The following is a 15,662-nucleotide window of genomic DNA, read 5'->3' on the forward strand; positions in this document are numbered from 1 at the left end:
TCTGACGGGATGCGGTGTTACCACTGCGGAGGCGTTGGCATCTCTGTATACTGGAGAATGTAATTATATGATGAGGGCTGGAACCGTGCTGGGCTGGGGGAGAGGGTACTCTTTAAACTAACGTCCATTGCTAAGGGTGTTCAGAAATTCCCGTTACAGACTTCTAGGACTTGTAGATGGGAGTGAGAACATAATATTTCGAACACGAATCCATTTCCGGAAATGTCATCTAACGACGCTACAGAACGCCAAAGTTATAAGCACCGGCTCCAGTAAATGTATGTATATACAGGGTAACCCCGTGATGATGTTACAGACTTCCTAGGATAATGAATAAGGATGAATGTATCAATCAGAGATAAGGGACCCCGTACCGGAAACGAATTAGTCAAAAGTTATTATCGAAAATCTTTCTGATACCTTCGACAGTGGAATATATGGACAGGTACTACTGTTGCTAAGATTGTAGGTGAAGCAACTTTCAGATTTTTTTTTTTAAAAAAAAGGGAAGAAAGAAAGCCGCGTGGGGTCTAAGGCGTCTAGTCACGTTTCGCGCGGCTCCCCCCCGTCGGTGGTACGAGTCCTCCCTCGGGCATGGGTGTGTGTGTTGTCCTTAGCGTAAGTTAGTTTAAGTTAGATTAAGTAGTTAAGTTTAGGGACCGATGACCTCAGCAGTTTGGTCCCATAAGATCTTACCACAAATAATTTAATTTAAAAAGAAGTATCTAGTAAAGATGGGCTGTAAAATGGATGTCCTAAGACCTATGAGCTCTTGCTCAATAGTGGAGATTTGTTCCACAGTAGCCAAGATGAGCAAGGGCTCACAGCTCTTTAGGTATTCGCTTTAGAGCCCATTTTTACTGAACATTGTTTTCTTTGTTTTGGTCCGTACTACCACCTCTGAAAGCTGTCAACCTTCAATCTTAGCACCAACAGTACCAGTAGATGCGCACTGTTAAAGCTATCAGAATGGTTTTCGCTTATACTCGTTCGTTTTCCGTACAGGGACACTTATCGCAAACTAATGCATTTATCTTTCTCCATCACCCTAGAAAGTTTGTAACAATAACGCGGAATCATCCTGTATACAGTGTGGTCCGAAAATGTTGGAACACTTGCAGGGATGTTGCAGGGAAGGTTGTACTGAGACATCAATGTTAAGAAAAAAATCGGTACGTTGCGCCGTTTCCGAGTTATTTATCACTGAAATTACCCAATCAGGTAGCCGCGCGCGCAAATTCCAGTTTCAGCTAACCAAACAAGGCACTCGTTGGACAACAGCGACCCTGGCATGCCGCTTGAATTTGACCGCGCGATGCCCCGATTGGTTAATTTCAGTGATAAATATCTTGGACGCAACATATGGCAATTTTCTTAACATTTATGTCTCAGTATAATCTGCCCTGCAACATCCCCATAAGAGATTCAGACATTTTCGGACCACCATATACACCGAAGCGTCAAAGAAACTGGTATAGGCATGCGTACTCAAATACAGACATATGTAAGCAGGGATAACACGGCGGTGTGGTAGGCAACGCCTATATAGAACAAGTGTCTGGCGCCGTTGTTAGATCGGTTACTGCTGCTGCATTGGCAGTTTATCAAGATTTAAGCCAGTTTCAACGTGGTGTTATAGTCGGCGAACGAGAGATGGGACACAGTGTCTCCGACGTTGAATATCAGGAATCCGGCGAAACATCAAATCTCCGACATCGCTCCGCTCAGAAAAAGATCCTGGAAGAGCGGGACCAACGACAGAAGAGGATCGTTCAACGTGACAGAAGTGCAACCCTTCAGAAAATTGCTGCAGATTTCAGTGCTGGGCCGTCAACAAGTGTCAGCGTGCGAACCATTCAAGGAAACATCATCGATATGGGCTTTCGAAGCCGAAGGCCCACTCGTGTACCCTTGATGACTGCACGACACAAAGCTTTACGCCTCGCCTGGGCCCGTCAACATCGACACTGGACTGTTGACGAGTCTCGATTCAAATTGTATCGAGAGGATGAACGTGTACGGGTATGAAGATGACCTCATGAATCTACTTAGTCTGCATTTCACGGGACTGTTCAAGCTGGTGGAGGTTCTGTAAAGATGTGGGGCGTGTGCAGTTGGAGGTGGGACCCCTGATACGTCTAGATATGACTCTGACAAGTGGCACGTACGTAAGCATCCTGTCTGATCACCTGCATCCATTCATGTCCATTGTGCATTCCGACGGACTTGGGCAATTCTAGCTGGAGAATGCGACACTCCACATGTCCAGAATTGCTACAGAACGGCTCCAGCAACACTTTTCTGAGTTTAAACACTTCCGCCGGTCACCAAACTCCCCAGGCATGGATATTATCGAGCATAATTGGGATGCCTGGCAACGTGCTGTTCAGAAGAGATCTCCACCCCGTCGTACTCTTACGGATTTATGGATAGCCCTACAGGATTCATGGTGTCAATTCTCTCCAGCACTACTTCAGACATTAGTCGAGTCCATGCCACGTCGTGTTGCGGCACTTCTGCGTGTTCGCGGGGGCCCTATACGAGGTAGGTGTACCAGTTTCTTTGGTTCTTCAATGTATACATACATGTTGAAGCGCCGGCGACTATAACCTTGACGCTCTGTAGCGTTGTTGAATGACGTTTCCGGATATTATTTACTCTTTCGCCTCTATAAGGCCTAGAAGTTTGTAACGTGAATTTCTGAAAAACCTATATACTGCAAAAGCGGGAGGAAATACAGCGAATTTCGTTAACTGTGGTTGCATGAGCTCCATCATAGAAGGGGTAGGGAAGCTGGACTCGTTAATGAAATTGGTGATACCCGTTCTCGGAGGTGTAACGTGGAGGACAGGGCGATGAGGATCGCTGCGTTTGTCAGGATACGTACCTTGAAGCGGAGAAGGGTTCTACTTTAAATTTCTGACCAATTATTTAACTAGGACATTTTGTCGTAGCTATTTTGTCGAAAACTGTCGTTCTGCGCCCGTGGCTGTGTACAAAATAGTTGACTCGTACATAGAAGATAACAACAACCAGCCACTTTTTAGAACACTATTTATTTAATTCATCTACAGACTACTAGTTCACGTTAAGATACATTTTACATTATCTTTCGCTTTTTGTTTTCCCAACTGATGAAATTTACTTGGGGTGGTGATGCTGATGAAAACTTTGTGCCTTTGCGTTCCAGTGCAGACTGCTTGTGATCTTGCAGCAGCGAAAACTGCATGATGCACTTCTTTATTTATATGTATGCACATAGTCTAAAGCACTACTCAAACACTAAAAAGTTTCAAGTGGTGAATCTAAATAAATAAATAGCATTATGAAAAGTGACTAGTCACTGTTAGCTTCTATGTAAGAGTCAACCTATATTTTGTTAATTTTAGAAAAAATTACACTGCGTTGAACTCTATTGCTTTCACTGCTGATACTTGGCATATATCGACTTATGTTTACTTGTTACTCTATCGGTTACATGACCCAAACGTTGTCACAAGTTACACCATAGCGTAATTTATCTTGTTACGTCATCAAAACATATTTCGTAATCAAAAATAACGCTCTAGCTTTCCCTGCCTATTGTATTCGTGATCGGACTCACTGCGACGCTAATAAACGTAAGTTCAGGAGGCTCTTGGCAGAATTTTAAAACACATAAGTCGTTGTTTTACTATACGCCATACAGTAATGTGCACTAGGGTTTGGGTGATCCGCAGTCTGTTATCATTCTTCCGATTAATCTGAGGTGCTCAACCATTTTAATCCTGTGCGGCTGTCTTGCTGTCTACTGTGGCGGTCTGCCCATCGGGAGTGGAGTATTGAACGTTCTTACATTATCTATCTTGACACATTGGCGATTTCGGACGCGCAGGGAAGTTGGGTCGTACTGAGATCGCGCACAGTATGGGGCTAAAATAAACTAGCAGTGAATGCAATGGTTAATTAAAATGATGGCTTTGACTAAAATGTTATCTGACTGTGCTAAAGTAAAGTTCTTTGCTGTTCGCGCTCCGTAAAAGTTCCTAATTCTATATCGTTTCCAAATAGTAAATATGTGGTATTGTTCGTAATTGTTTCTTCATATTGAAATAAATGAAACCGTTCAATACGAAACTTCAATCAATAAACACTGCAAAATATTGTCACTTCAATAACAAACAACTGCCAATTACAAGAGTGTACATTTTGTAACGAATTTTTGCATGCAGTCTGAAAAACACAAGATACACGTAATGCACCGTTAGTTCCCTCACTGTCCTTTAAGTAATTCAATTCTAATTAAGATTCAGTCTCATAATTCAAACTGGCCCGACGCAAAATACGAAATGACGTCTGTCGATTAAGAATGTATGACAAAGAGTGGTGTCTAACAATATCATTATCACTGTCATGTTCTGCAGCACTGAAGTCCGGAAGTTCTTTGGCTGCCAGTGTCAGTCATGTTTTTAAATTTCAACGAAATTAAATAATAATCTTAGGAATCTTATCTGTAACAAAGACCCACCTCTTCAGCCTACATCTTTAACATCAAAACCACAAATGTCCAGTATGAGGAGGAGCTGGAATTGGAAGGGTGCTAATAGAATATAGGTCGTGATCACCAAACTATGGAATTAATTCTAAATCTTCCATAACATGAGGGCTTGACAATGATAGATGTTAGCGGTTAATCTGATTGGGTTATTAATGTCGGTTCGAGAGAAGTAAGTACAATTTTTCTCTCCTCATACTGTCCTTAACACAATAATCCGCAGCAACGCTCTACTGCGGGAGACTTTTCAAGTAATACACACAACAAATACGCTGTGCAGAGAAAAGAACTCTATTTCAACATATCTCACGTCCAGTCACTAAAATATCTTATAATTTGGTTTTCAGTTTCAGAGGTGGGCAATACAACAATGAAGCTAAGGCACCCATTGGCTGCAAATGTGTTGCATTTTACGTGGCAAATTTCTTTTCTTTGAATAAGTGTCATAAAGGTTCTTCACAGTCGGTGTACGAGACATCGTGCAAATAAATGAACAAAGGAGATTATTTATATCCGTCAGACTCGGTAATAATGCTCCTATTCGTACACGCGCAGTAAGAAAGATTGAGGCACAAAAGAGGAGTGATAAAGACGCAGATCCTTAAACATATAATGGGTAGTATTCAGACAGACGAGTTATCAGATTGGCTTGCCCTCATTCTTTGTTGAGATGAAAGTAGTTATGTGTGTGTGTGTGTGTGTATGTGTGTGTGTATGTGTGGGTGTGTGTGTGTGTGTGTGGGTGTTTGTGTGTGTATGTGTGTGTGAGTGTGGCGCAATAAAAGCTCCCCTCCGTGGCTTCAGTACTTACAGAACGGCCCCAGCAATAACCACAAGGCTGTAGATGCCTCCTTGGAAGCATAGGCCTCAAATAACGAGCCTCCGTCCCCGTGTAATATCTGCGTTGCAGCTGGCCCAAATGTCTCTATGTTGCGTTTTCTCCTTTCTGTAGTGGGACCAGAAATCTTTGCTCTCCTTCTGGTTTTATATCACCATTTGGCTGTTGCTCTTATCAGAGAGCCTCCATTTCATTTGATTTCAACACTGAAAACATTCATAGCGTCGTTTTATGCTCATTCCGTAGCTTGAATGTGCGGTAAGTACTTGTGATCCCTTACAGTACCTGAATTGCTCTGTGTGTTCGTTTCGAGCCGAATATAAACCGAAAAACTGAAAGCTGTGTTGTTCGAAATTTCCTTTTGAACAATTGCTGTCATAGCTGGGAATACATGTTCTGCATTGCACTGCTGGACGGTATTTTTTGTCTTTTTCTTTTTTTTAACTTACTCAACAGTATACAAGCTGCTGAAATATCCTGCCGAATAAGTAATTATCAAAGGCGATCAGAACGTTTCAGTTTGAATGCGTTGTTGCAGCGCACATGCAGCGTAGCGTGAATCAGATGCGGATATAGAAGCACCGACATGAAACAAGGGATTAGTGTGGTATCCTTCTGTTAACGACGTGCGTGCGGTAAATCCGGAAACGCAAACAATGGTGACGTTATTACCAAAAGCGACTAAACAGGACCGACGTGGTGTGAGTCTTTTCTTGGCTGCCGAAGGACAAACATCGGTAGACGCTCATTGCATAATGAATAATGTGTATGGGGCAGCATGACTGTCGAAACCCACCGTTATGGAATGCCCGGTCAAGTTTCCTGCTGGTTGTGGGCCAACACAAGACGCCGGTCGATCTTGGAGACAAGCCGCGTCCGTTACGGACAAGCGGAAAACACTGGTGCACCCGCCCTACAGTGATGATCTCTCCCCATGCGATTATCACTCCTTTGTTCCTTTTAAAAAAGACCTTTAGGGGTCGACGAATCCTCTCTGACACGAATGCGCAGCAGGCAGTTACAGATTTCTTCACGCAGCAGGACATGGTGTTTTACCAAATAGCTATCTTCAAACCTGCGTCGGTGGGATGATTGCCTCAATGCTCACGGCAATTTTAAACGACTGGCATACCGATTCTGGACTGTACGGCATTTTCAGCCAGTTTCTACTAGGAATGGGACTGCGTCACCTTACGCAGTAAATCAACGTTGGTGTTATATAATAGGTGTAAAAGTCAGTTTCGTGCCAAAAACGTTAATTTTAAGAGATGGTCCTGCCACGAAAACAACTTTTTGCTGAAACTCAAACCTCCATCGCTGAGGTCAGCACTTGTACTGTGTGATCTGGTGACATTTATCTCCGTAATAATTCGGCTGTTGAACAAATTATTCATCATCAACTAGTGTAAGGTCTGGAACATATCTGGGTCAGAAAAGTCGACGATAAAAAGGCAAGAATCTACGCTCCAAATGCTTATACTGTTAATAGATGATGATGATGAAGATGTCTCATACTCCGAGGAGCGTAGGGGACGATGCGGGAGACCCGCACCGCCGTAATAGGCAAAGTCCTAGCGGAGGTGGTTTGCCATTGCCTTCCTTCGACAGTAATGGGTATGAATGATGATGAAGACGACACAACAACACACAGTCATCTCGAGTCAGGAAAAATCCCTGACCCCGCCGGGAAACGAACGTGGGACCCGGTGCGCGGGGAGCGAGAACGCTACCACAAGACCACGAGCTGCGGACTATACTGTTAATAAAGCCTTTTTAACTACACGACCGACATTAGTCTCGTATTTCCGAACGGATAGTGCTAAATAGATTAAATTTATGATTAAAGCCACGACAGTCCATTGGTAATCACAAACAGAAATGTCAAATATTTATGGAACATATCGACATGTCCAACTTACATAAAAAATCCTGAAAATTGCAGGGCGTGGTATTTGAGGTAGAAAATACATGTACTGTTACTACACGTGTTTGTGATGATAGTGATCGTGAGCTAAGGCTTAATATCAGTCGATACCTGTAGTTAAGGCAATCGAAAAGATGTGTACAGCCAGCTGACACAATACCTACTATAGTGGGGTGTAATATTAAGTGTGTGGTGTATTAGTTCAGTCATTCAATTAATAATTAGTATCATATTGTTACGAAAAGAAGAGTTAATAGCTGATTTTGGCTGGAAATACATTGCGGCACCAGTAGCGATAGTAAAGGCTCTATGGCTGAGTTAAGTATCCAAGAACATGAACCAGGTGCAGTGCTAAGAAAATGCCAACTTTTATGAGTTTATTTCTGGAGTTATAACTGGAGGGAGCCTAAACAGGCATAGATAATAGAACTACATTCAATATTTTAACAATCGTCTGCACAGAAACTTTTAAGTATCGATTCTTCCTGTTTGAGTCTCCAGCCATAGTTCTTCCGAATTCAGAGTTCGTAGAGAAGAAAGCAGAGGACTATAATGTATGCCAACATATAAAATACAGATTAACAAGCCATAGATATCTGGCATGACTCATACTTTCTACACCGTTGTTTTTCATGTTGATTCTGGTTTTGAATATTTTGCGTTTCATGGTATACTGTTTGTTAAAAATTACGTCATCGTTTTTGTTACATTTTATCGCAATGTCGTGAATTACCCGGCTGCACTTTAAAGTGAAACCGTCCCTCGATATAATTTTTGAAAACACCGAATTATTTTCTCGATTCATTACCTTCTTACGCCAAGTCTACTAGGGAACACAGCTTCGAAGCGTGGTGATTGCTCATCGGTCTAAGTAAACCTGAAACCAATGGAATGAGATAAGAGTGAATACCAGTTGGATACTGCGCCCATCTGAAAGAGTCGTAGGAACGCATGTGACTACTTCTGAAAACACAGACTATCTGGTATGCTACTGGGATATCTGTGATGATTTGAAAGTAAAGTAATATTCTCATGTGAATACAGGCTGAGTAAGCAAGCATAGCCACAGGGACAATATTTTCATGAAACGATTGCGTGAAGTATGATAATTTATTCCACAATCGATTTCAGCCTGCAGCATTTTTAAATGGTTTTGAATCATTCCAGTCGCCCGGAAAGAATGTTATGTTATCGTAAAAACAAAACGACTCTGGTGCCAACCAAAGCGAAAAACAAACATCGCTGTTTTCTCTGCGAGTGGAACACCAGATATACGAAACACTGCTACATGAAGAAGAAGCGGTCGAGCAGAGATACAATGCTTCACACACCGTTGGTTCAGTGAGACAGTTATTATGCCGTTGCTTCATACAAAGCAGAGTTCATTAAGAATTTCATAAAGACACTAAACCAGTACTCAGATGCCTGTGCAACAGGTTTCCGGAGTTTAGTAATGCGAAACGGAAAGAATGCGTGCTCTTAAGTACGCTAATTAGGAAGATCATTGCCAACAGCCACTACCAAATTTTACTGGTTACTAATAAAATACATCCACTGGTGCCATTCAAAACAATTATAGCCAGATTTCTTGAAAATTATAAATCTCCTGACTATATGAATATTGTGTATTAGTGCTGCGTTGTGATATGCCCCTAAAAATTCATCTCAGACTTTGACGCTCTTCGAGGACTTAGGTTTTGATCAGGACGCATAGAATTCTCAGTGTCAAGATCAACTGACTGACTACCGCTGGTCTCCACAGGATGACATGACAAATGTTCAGCACAAGCGTATAAGTCTGTAGTCAAAGAGAATTGAAGTCAGACACATTTTAATCCAAGGAAGAATTTTCTGTAGGCCTACAAGTATGTGTCTATTGTCACCAGTAATCGATGTAGACATAAAATCTCTAGTGAAACTACTGCACGTGGATCGATTGCCTTGATACAGTGTTACACATATGCATATAAACAGTAAATGTTGCACATCTCAAGAACGGTGGGAATACACACAAATGGTTGGCACATTATCAATCATCAGGTTTCAGTTGTGTGAGAAAGAATGCCGCCTACCAATATATTCACCCTTTTTTAGTTTGTCATGAAATTCCGAAGGCATGTTTACATCATCATCAAATTCATTATCATCATTTTTATTTTCATATAAGCTGATGTATAACAATTTATTCACCTATCATTCCTGTTTATACGAGAATTTGTTACCGATAGGTTAGAACAACATGTACGTTACGGTGGTGCGCTCGGAACTCAAACAGGAATCCCTGGAGGGAAGGCGACATTATTTGCGAGGAATACTACTCAGAAAATTTACAGAACCTGCATTTGAAGCTGGCTGCGAAACAATTCTAGCGCCGCCAACATACATTTCGCATAAGGAACACGAAAATAAAATACGGGAAATTAGAACTCGTACAGAAACATATAGATAGTGGTTTTCCCCTCGCTCTATTTGTGAGTGGAACATGAAAGGAAATGACTTGTAGTGGTAGAGGGTAGCCCCGCCACGCACAATACGGTAACTAGAGGAGTATGCATGTAGATATAGATGTTGATACAAATGTTTAGGCGGTACTTCATTTTGTAGTCCAGTTCTCTAAAGGTCTGTTAATATATGAATTGAATCATAAGGTTTATGAGCTAGAAAAACTTTCTCATTATTAAATAACTTCTCTGTAGCTTGCTAATAGCAGTCAGCAATATACTTTTCCTACTGTTTTATCTTTGTATACTATTTGACTGCTATCGCGTAGCTACCATTGACCGTCATCCAGATTCAAAGTGGAAGAATTCAAAAATGAATAAAATAAAATCAAAAGAAATAAATAGCACACTGTAATCTTACGTGTAATGGTACAAAGAAGCTCAATTACATGTTCAGTAAAGCAGATTTATGACGTGTGACAGTAAAGATTTCAGAAAAGCTTGTAAATAAGGACAGTTTATCTGTATTCATCCCTGAGGCTTTGATTTCCCACTGTCCTGATGTAGAGCGATGCATATGAATTAAGTACATTACGTTACTTTAAACTGAAGATAATTTTAGGAACACGTAGTGAACAATAAAAACCACGTACAAAACTGACTTGATAACCGAATTCCTTTAGTGTATCAAATAATACTGTAGAACGGTGTTGTTCTTGAAAAAGAAGCCAGTGGTCTAAAACTTTTCTGTAATAGTTGTAAAATGCTTATGAATTAGAAGTTTGAAACGAAATGAACTGAGCAGTCAGTTCCCAAACAGCTACAAAAAGTAAAGCGTTTCTCATGTTAATACGCTGCACCAACGTGTCATTAATTATTGTAGCAAAGTAGGTTCCATACACTACACAATGACTGATTACTTGTCTTTTTCATAAATTTGTTTGGATTCTGTTACCATCAGAATAAAATAAGGAAACTGAATCCCGTTTTACACTTATGGCTACACCTTAAAGTTAAATGACAATCTTCAAATATGAAGATAAACGTTTATCTACCAGACTATGCATAAAAATTTTTATTTTTCACACTACCAGTTTCAGGCATTGCAGACTCTCAATTGTGTCCCTAGTAACATAAGCGACTACATCGTCTTCATTAATTTGAAAAACTATTGTTCAAAGCACAATCGTCAAACATCTTCGTCTTGCAATACTTTTTAGGAAGCACAGATATACACAGTCACTCAACGAACTGAGTTGACAGTGAGCGAGTGTATGTAGTTTGATTTGCTAACAGAGAGGTCAAAGTTCGTGTCGAAAAATCATCAAGTAAAACAGAAGTGATTTCTGGCATTCCCCAAGCTGGTATTATAGACGCCCTATTGCTCCTTATGTTTATAAACAGTTAAACAATCTGCGCAGCCGTCTTAGGTTGTTTGCAGATGGTGCTATCGTTTATCGTCTAGTAAAGTCATCGAGAAAGTTCAAAGAAGGGCAGCATTTTTTTGTATTATCGAGAAACAGGGGAGAAAGTTACTCGGCATGATACAAGATTTGGGGTGGAAATCATTAAAACAAAGCGTTTGTCGTTGTGGATTAATTTTGTCAAGAAATTTCAATCATGAACTTCCTGCTCCGAATGCGAAAACATTTTGTTGACGCCGACCATCATAATAAAATTGAGGAAATCGGAGCTCGCACGGAATGATATAGGTGTTTTCTTTTTTATCTTGCGTGCTTTTTGAGTGTGGAATAATAGAGAATTATTATGAAGGCATTTAAGTGTGATTTTGAGAGTAGCCATTTAGATTTAGATGTATCACTCTCCCATCATCTGTCTCTATTCTATGGCTGAACTGGCACTCTGCCGCCATGTGGGAGCACTCCCGTGCATAAATGTGTGTGTGTGTGTGTGTGTGTGTGTATGTGTGTGTATGTGGGTGAGAGGGTGTGTGTGTGTGAGAGAGAGAGAGAGATAGATAGTGAGAGAGAGACAGAGAGAGGGGGGGGGGGAGGGGCCGGGGAGAGGGAAGGAGGGAGAGAGAGAGGGAGAGAGAGAGGGTGGGGCTCTCTATACGCAGGCAGCGACGAAGCACCTGCCACGGCTCAAAGCGCGCCCGCGACACGCATTCATCCCCCAGTGCCCGTCCCGCAGCAATCTCCAGCGACCACTGTGCCGCGGCAGAGCCCGCAGCATCGAGGTTTCCGCTGCATCGCGGCAGTCCCGTCTCTCAATGCGCTCTCCGCCTGGTGACGTTCTAATGAGCTCATCAGATCTCTCCACTACACCCTTCGCTCTTGGCCACCGTGACTTCTACAAGCATTCGTTACGGGACACAGATTAGACTGCTCAGAGAACATTGAGTAAGATAATCGTATCAGACGAAATATTTCTGTATATTGTGATTCTTCAACTTCTCCCGGCGTATTTCTTGCTCGAACAGCCCACGGGTATACTGCCGGTCCATAGTGTCCAAAGGGTACAATATTTCGGCGATCAGACATGTCGCCATCGTCAGGACCGGCAGTACTCCCGTGGACTGTTCGAGCGAGACACCTGACGATGGCGGCATGTCTGATCGCCGAAATATTGTGCCTGTTGGACACTATGGACCGGCAATATACCCGTGGACTGTTCGAGCTAGTTCTGTATATTGTTTATCTTAGCTGAAACCAGCTGTCCGTGAAACCGCAAAGCATGCTGTGGCAAGGTCTAAAGTCCACATACAAAATCGTTTTAGCACAGCGTCCACTGTTTTCATTGTTTGGTAAAATGATTTTATTTCAACTTTCTGACTGCTGTAACGGTGAATCTGTTTCCTTTATTTGAGCAAAACCACTGGTTATAAGTTCGGTACAGGTTGCGGGTTTCGTATGCAATATAAACTTCAGTCTGGTTGCAGTTACGCTGAGAACGAACACTGTGAAATGATGCAAGCCCGTGAATACAGAGCAAGTCCGTCCTACTGCTATGAACAATCAAGCCAAAAACAAAACATAGTCCACCAAATGTGTTACCCTGTGAAAGACGTCTGTGGTTGTAACAGCCACCCGCACGCACAGGGAGAGAGAGCAGTGATGTAATTCGAAAAACTTTAACAAATACCGGCACCAACACCTAAATTTTTTGGTTTCTTAAATTATTTGATTAACAACATGTTTCTATATTAGACCTCATCATCGGGTTAAATATTTAACGTAAGCTCACATAGATATTAACAAAGCAAAATTTGATATAAAATGAACACATGGAGAGCGATCATGTGATTTACACAATCTTTTATGTACTTGTCTTGATCACAAAGTTTTCTGAACAAGATTACCGGTTTCGGCTATGCAATAGCCATCTTCAGAATCTAAAAATTGTAATGTAAACACGATATACCTCTCATTCTGCTGCCAGCAACAAGTCATAAACATAAAAACGAAAATTGAAAGCAGATCGGGCATGAAGTGACAGGAAATAATGTTGTGTAATCTAAACTTTTCTGTTACTTCACCAACAATTTGCTTTCAATTTTCGTTTTTATTTTCTATTTTTCTAACCACAGTATAAATTGTAATATGTGAAACAGATAAATGTACGTTATCTCAAAGTTTGTTGCGTTCCCTAAAAATAAATACTAATTTTAAAATCATCGAAAGTAATGCGATTTTAGCATGATTTATGCAAAAAAATTATTTTTTGAACAATTTACTAAATTCTGAACAGCTTTAAACTGTCAGACAACTAATATACGGTCAGTTTTTTTTTTACTTATTTACGTAGAACTGAGAATACTTTTTAAGAATAGTGCTTCTAAACGAAGTTTATTTTAAATATCTTTTACAATTATCTGTACGTAACGAATGCACCAACACCCTCTAGACTAGCATTTGCATCCTGTATGCAGGTCCATTCTTGTTGACGTTTAAAAACCGCCGAAGTGACGTAGATAATTCTGAGACAAGTAATTTTATATAAGACACATCGGTCCGCAAATGACGGTAAATACTCCAAAAATGGATGAGAAATGCTGAACATGTAACGTCAGCATATGATACACGTCGCCGCACGTGCAACAGTTGAAGCCCACCGATGTGTCACCCAGACTTACGTCAACTTGTAAGTAGGCTGTTTAGGTTTTTGTGTTGGTACCGCCACGTAGACGCCCGGGTTCCCGGGTTCGATACCCGGCGGGGTCAGGGATTTTCTCTGCCTCATGATGACTGGGTGTTGTGTGATGTCCTTAGGTTAGTTAGGCTTAAGTAGTTATAAGTTCTATCGGACTGATGACCATAGATGATAAGTCCCATAGTGCTCAGAGCCATTTGAACCATTTTTTGAACGCCACGTAGCGCTTTGTATGAAAATCACTGACTGTGCTGTGTGCAGTCTGTGGCTGATTTGCGTTGTTGGAATATTTGCTATTGTAGTGTAGGGCAGTTGGATGTAAACAGCACGTAGCGTTGCGCAGTTGGAGGTGAGCCGCCGGCAGTGGTGGATGTGGGAAGAGAGATGGCAGAGTTTTGAGAGCGGACGATCTGGACGTGTGTCCGTCAAAAAAACGAAATTTGTAAGACCGGAGGTCATGAACTGATATATATAATTACTTTTGAAAACTGTTAAAGTAAATACATTGTTTGTTCTCTATCAAAATCCTTCGTTTGCTAACTATGCCTATCAGTAGTTAGTGCCTTCAGTAGTTCAAATCTTTTATTTAGCTGGCAGTAATTGGCGCTCGCTGTATTGCATGGTTCGAGTAACGAAGATTCATGAAAGGTATAGTTATTGTTAGTCACGGCCATTCTTTTGTAGGGATTATTGAAAGTCAGATTGCGTTGCGCTAAAAATACTGTGTGTCAGTTTAGTCATGATCCGAATAAGCAAAGGGAGAAATGTCTGAGTACGCTCAGTTTTGCTCAGTTGTTTGAAAATAAAATAACGTAAGAGGTTTACCAGCACAGTAATTCATAAATTTTTCTTAGGGGATGTTTCAAACTATTCACATCCGTATGGCTCCGGGCCTACGTGCTCGACTTTAGTGCATGAGGCTGAGGTAGGCGTCTTGCGTCTGGCAGGCAGTATTTTTTTCATTGCCATAGGCACTCGTGGTCTAGGGGTACTCATAATCAAAACGTCTTCGGTCCCGGGTTCCAATCCCGCCACTGCTTAAATTTTGACTAGTAATCAGCATTGGCGGCCGAAGATTTCCAGCATAAAAAGTCACCCCTCATTCTGCCAACGGACTTGTCAAAGGGGGTGGAGGAGCGGACAGAGGGTCAGGGTACTCTTTCGTCCTTGGGGTGGGAAACTGCCCCGAAATGCGGAAGAAGCAGCAATTATCAACGGCATGAGAATGCAGAAGGCAATGGAAACCATTGCATTAAAGACACGTAACGTGTATTCACAGGGTATGTCGAATGCAATTGAAGAAGTGTCATGATGATCTCTACGTTGGCAAAAGAATGCAGAATAGTCCCCCATTCGGATCTCCTGGAGGGGACAGCCAAGGGGAAGGTTACCATGAGAAAAAGATTGAATAATCAACGGAAGGACAACGTTCTACGAGTCTGGGCGTGGAATGCCAGAAGCTTGAAGGTGGTAGAGGAAACTAGAAAATCTGAAAAGGGAAATACGAAGTAGCGCTCAGTGAAGTGAAGTGGAAAGAAAACAAGGATTCCTGGCCAGATGAGTATAGGGTAACACCAACAGCACCAGAAAATGGTATAACGGGAGTAGGATTCGTTATGAATAGGTAGATAGGGCAGACCAGAACTGTGAACAGACAGCAAACCAACACCGCCCCACAAGTATCTCAGTGTGCTATCCCCGTGCACGCACTCACATCGCTGTTGAGCTCACGGGTCATGCGTCGGTGGGAGGATGAGTGGCTGGAAGTGACTGACAATAAGCTCCGTATAGTGAAGCCCACAACGTGTGTGT

The sequence above is a fragment of the Schistocerca piceifrons genome, chromosome 3 (assembly GCF_021461385.2).
Source record: "Schistocerca piceifrons isolate TAMUIC-IGC-003096 chromosome 3, iqSchPice1.1, whole genome shotgun sequence".
Taxonomy (NCBI): domain Eukaryota; kingdom Metazoa; phylum Arthropoda; class Insecta; order Orthoptera; family Acrididae; genus Schistocerca; species Schistocerca piceifrons.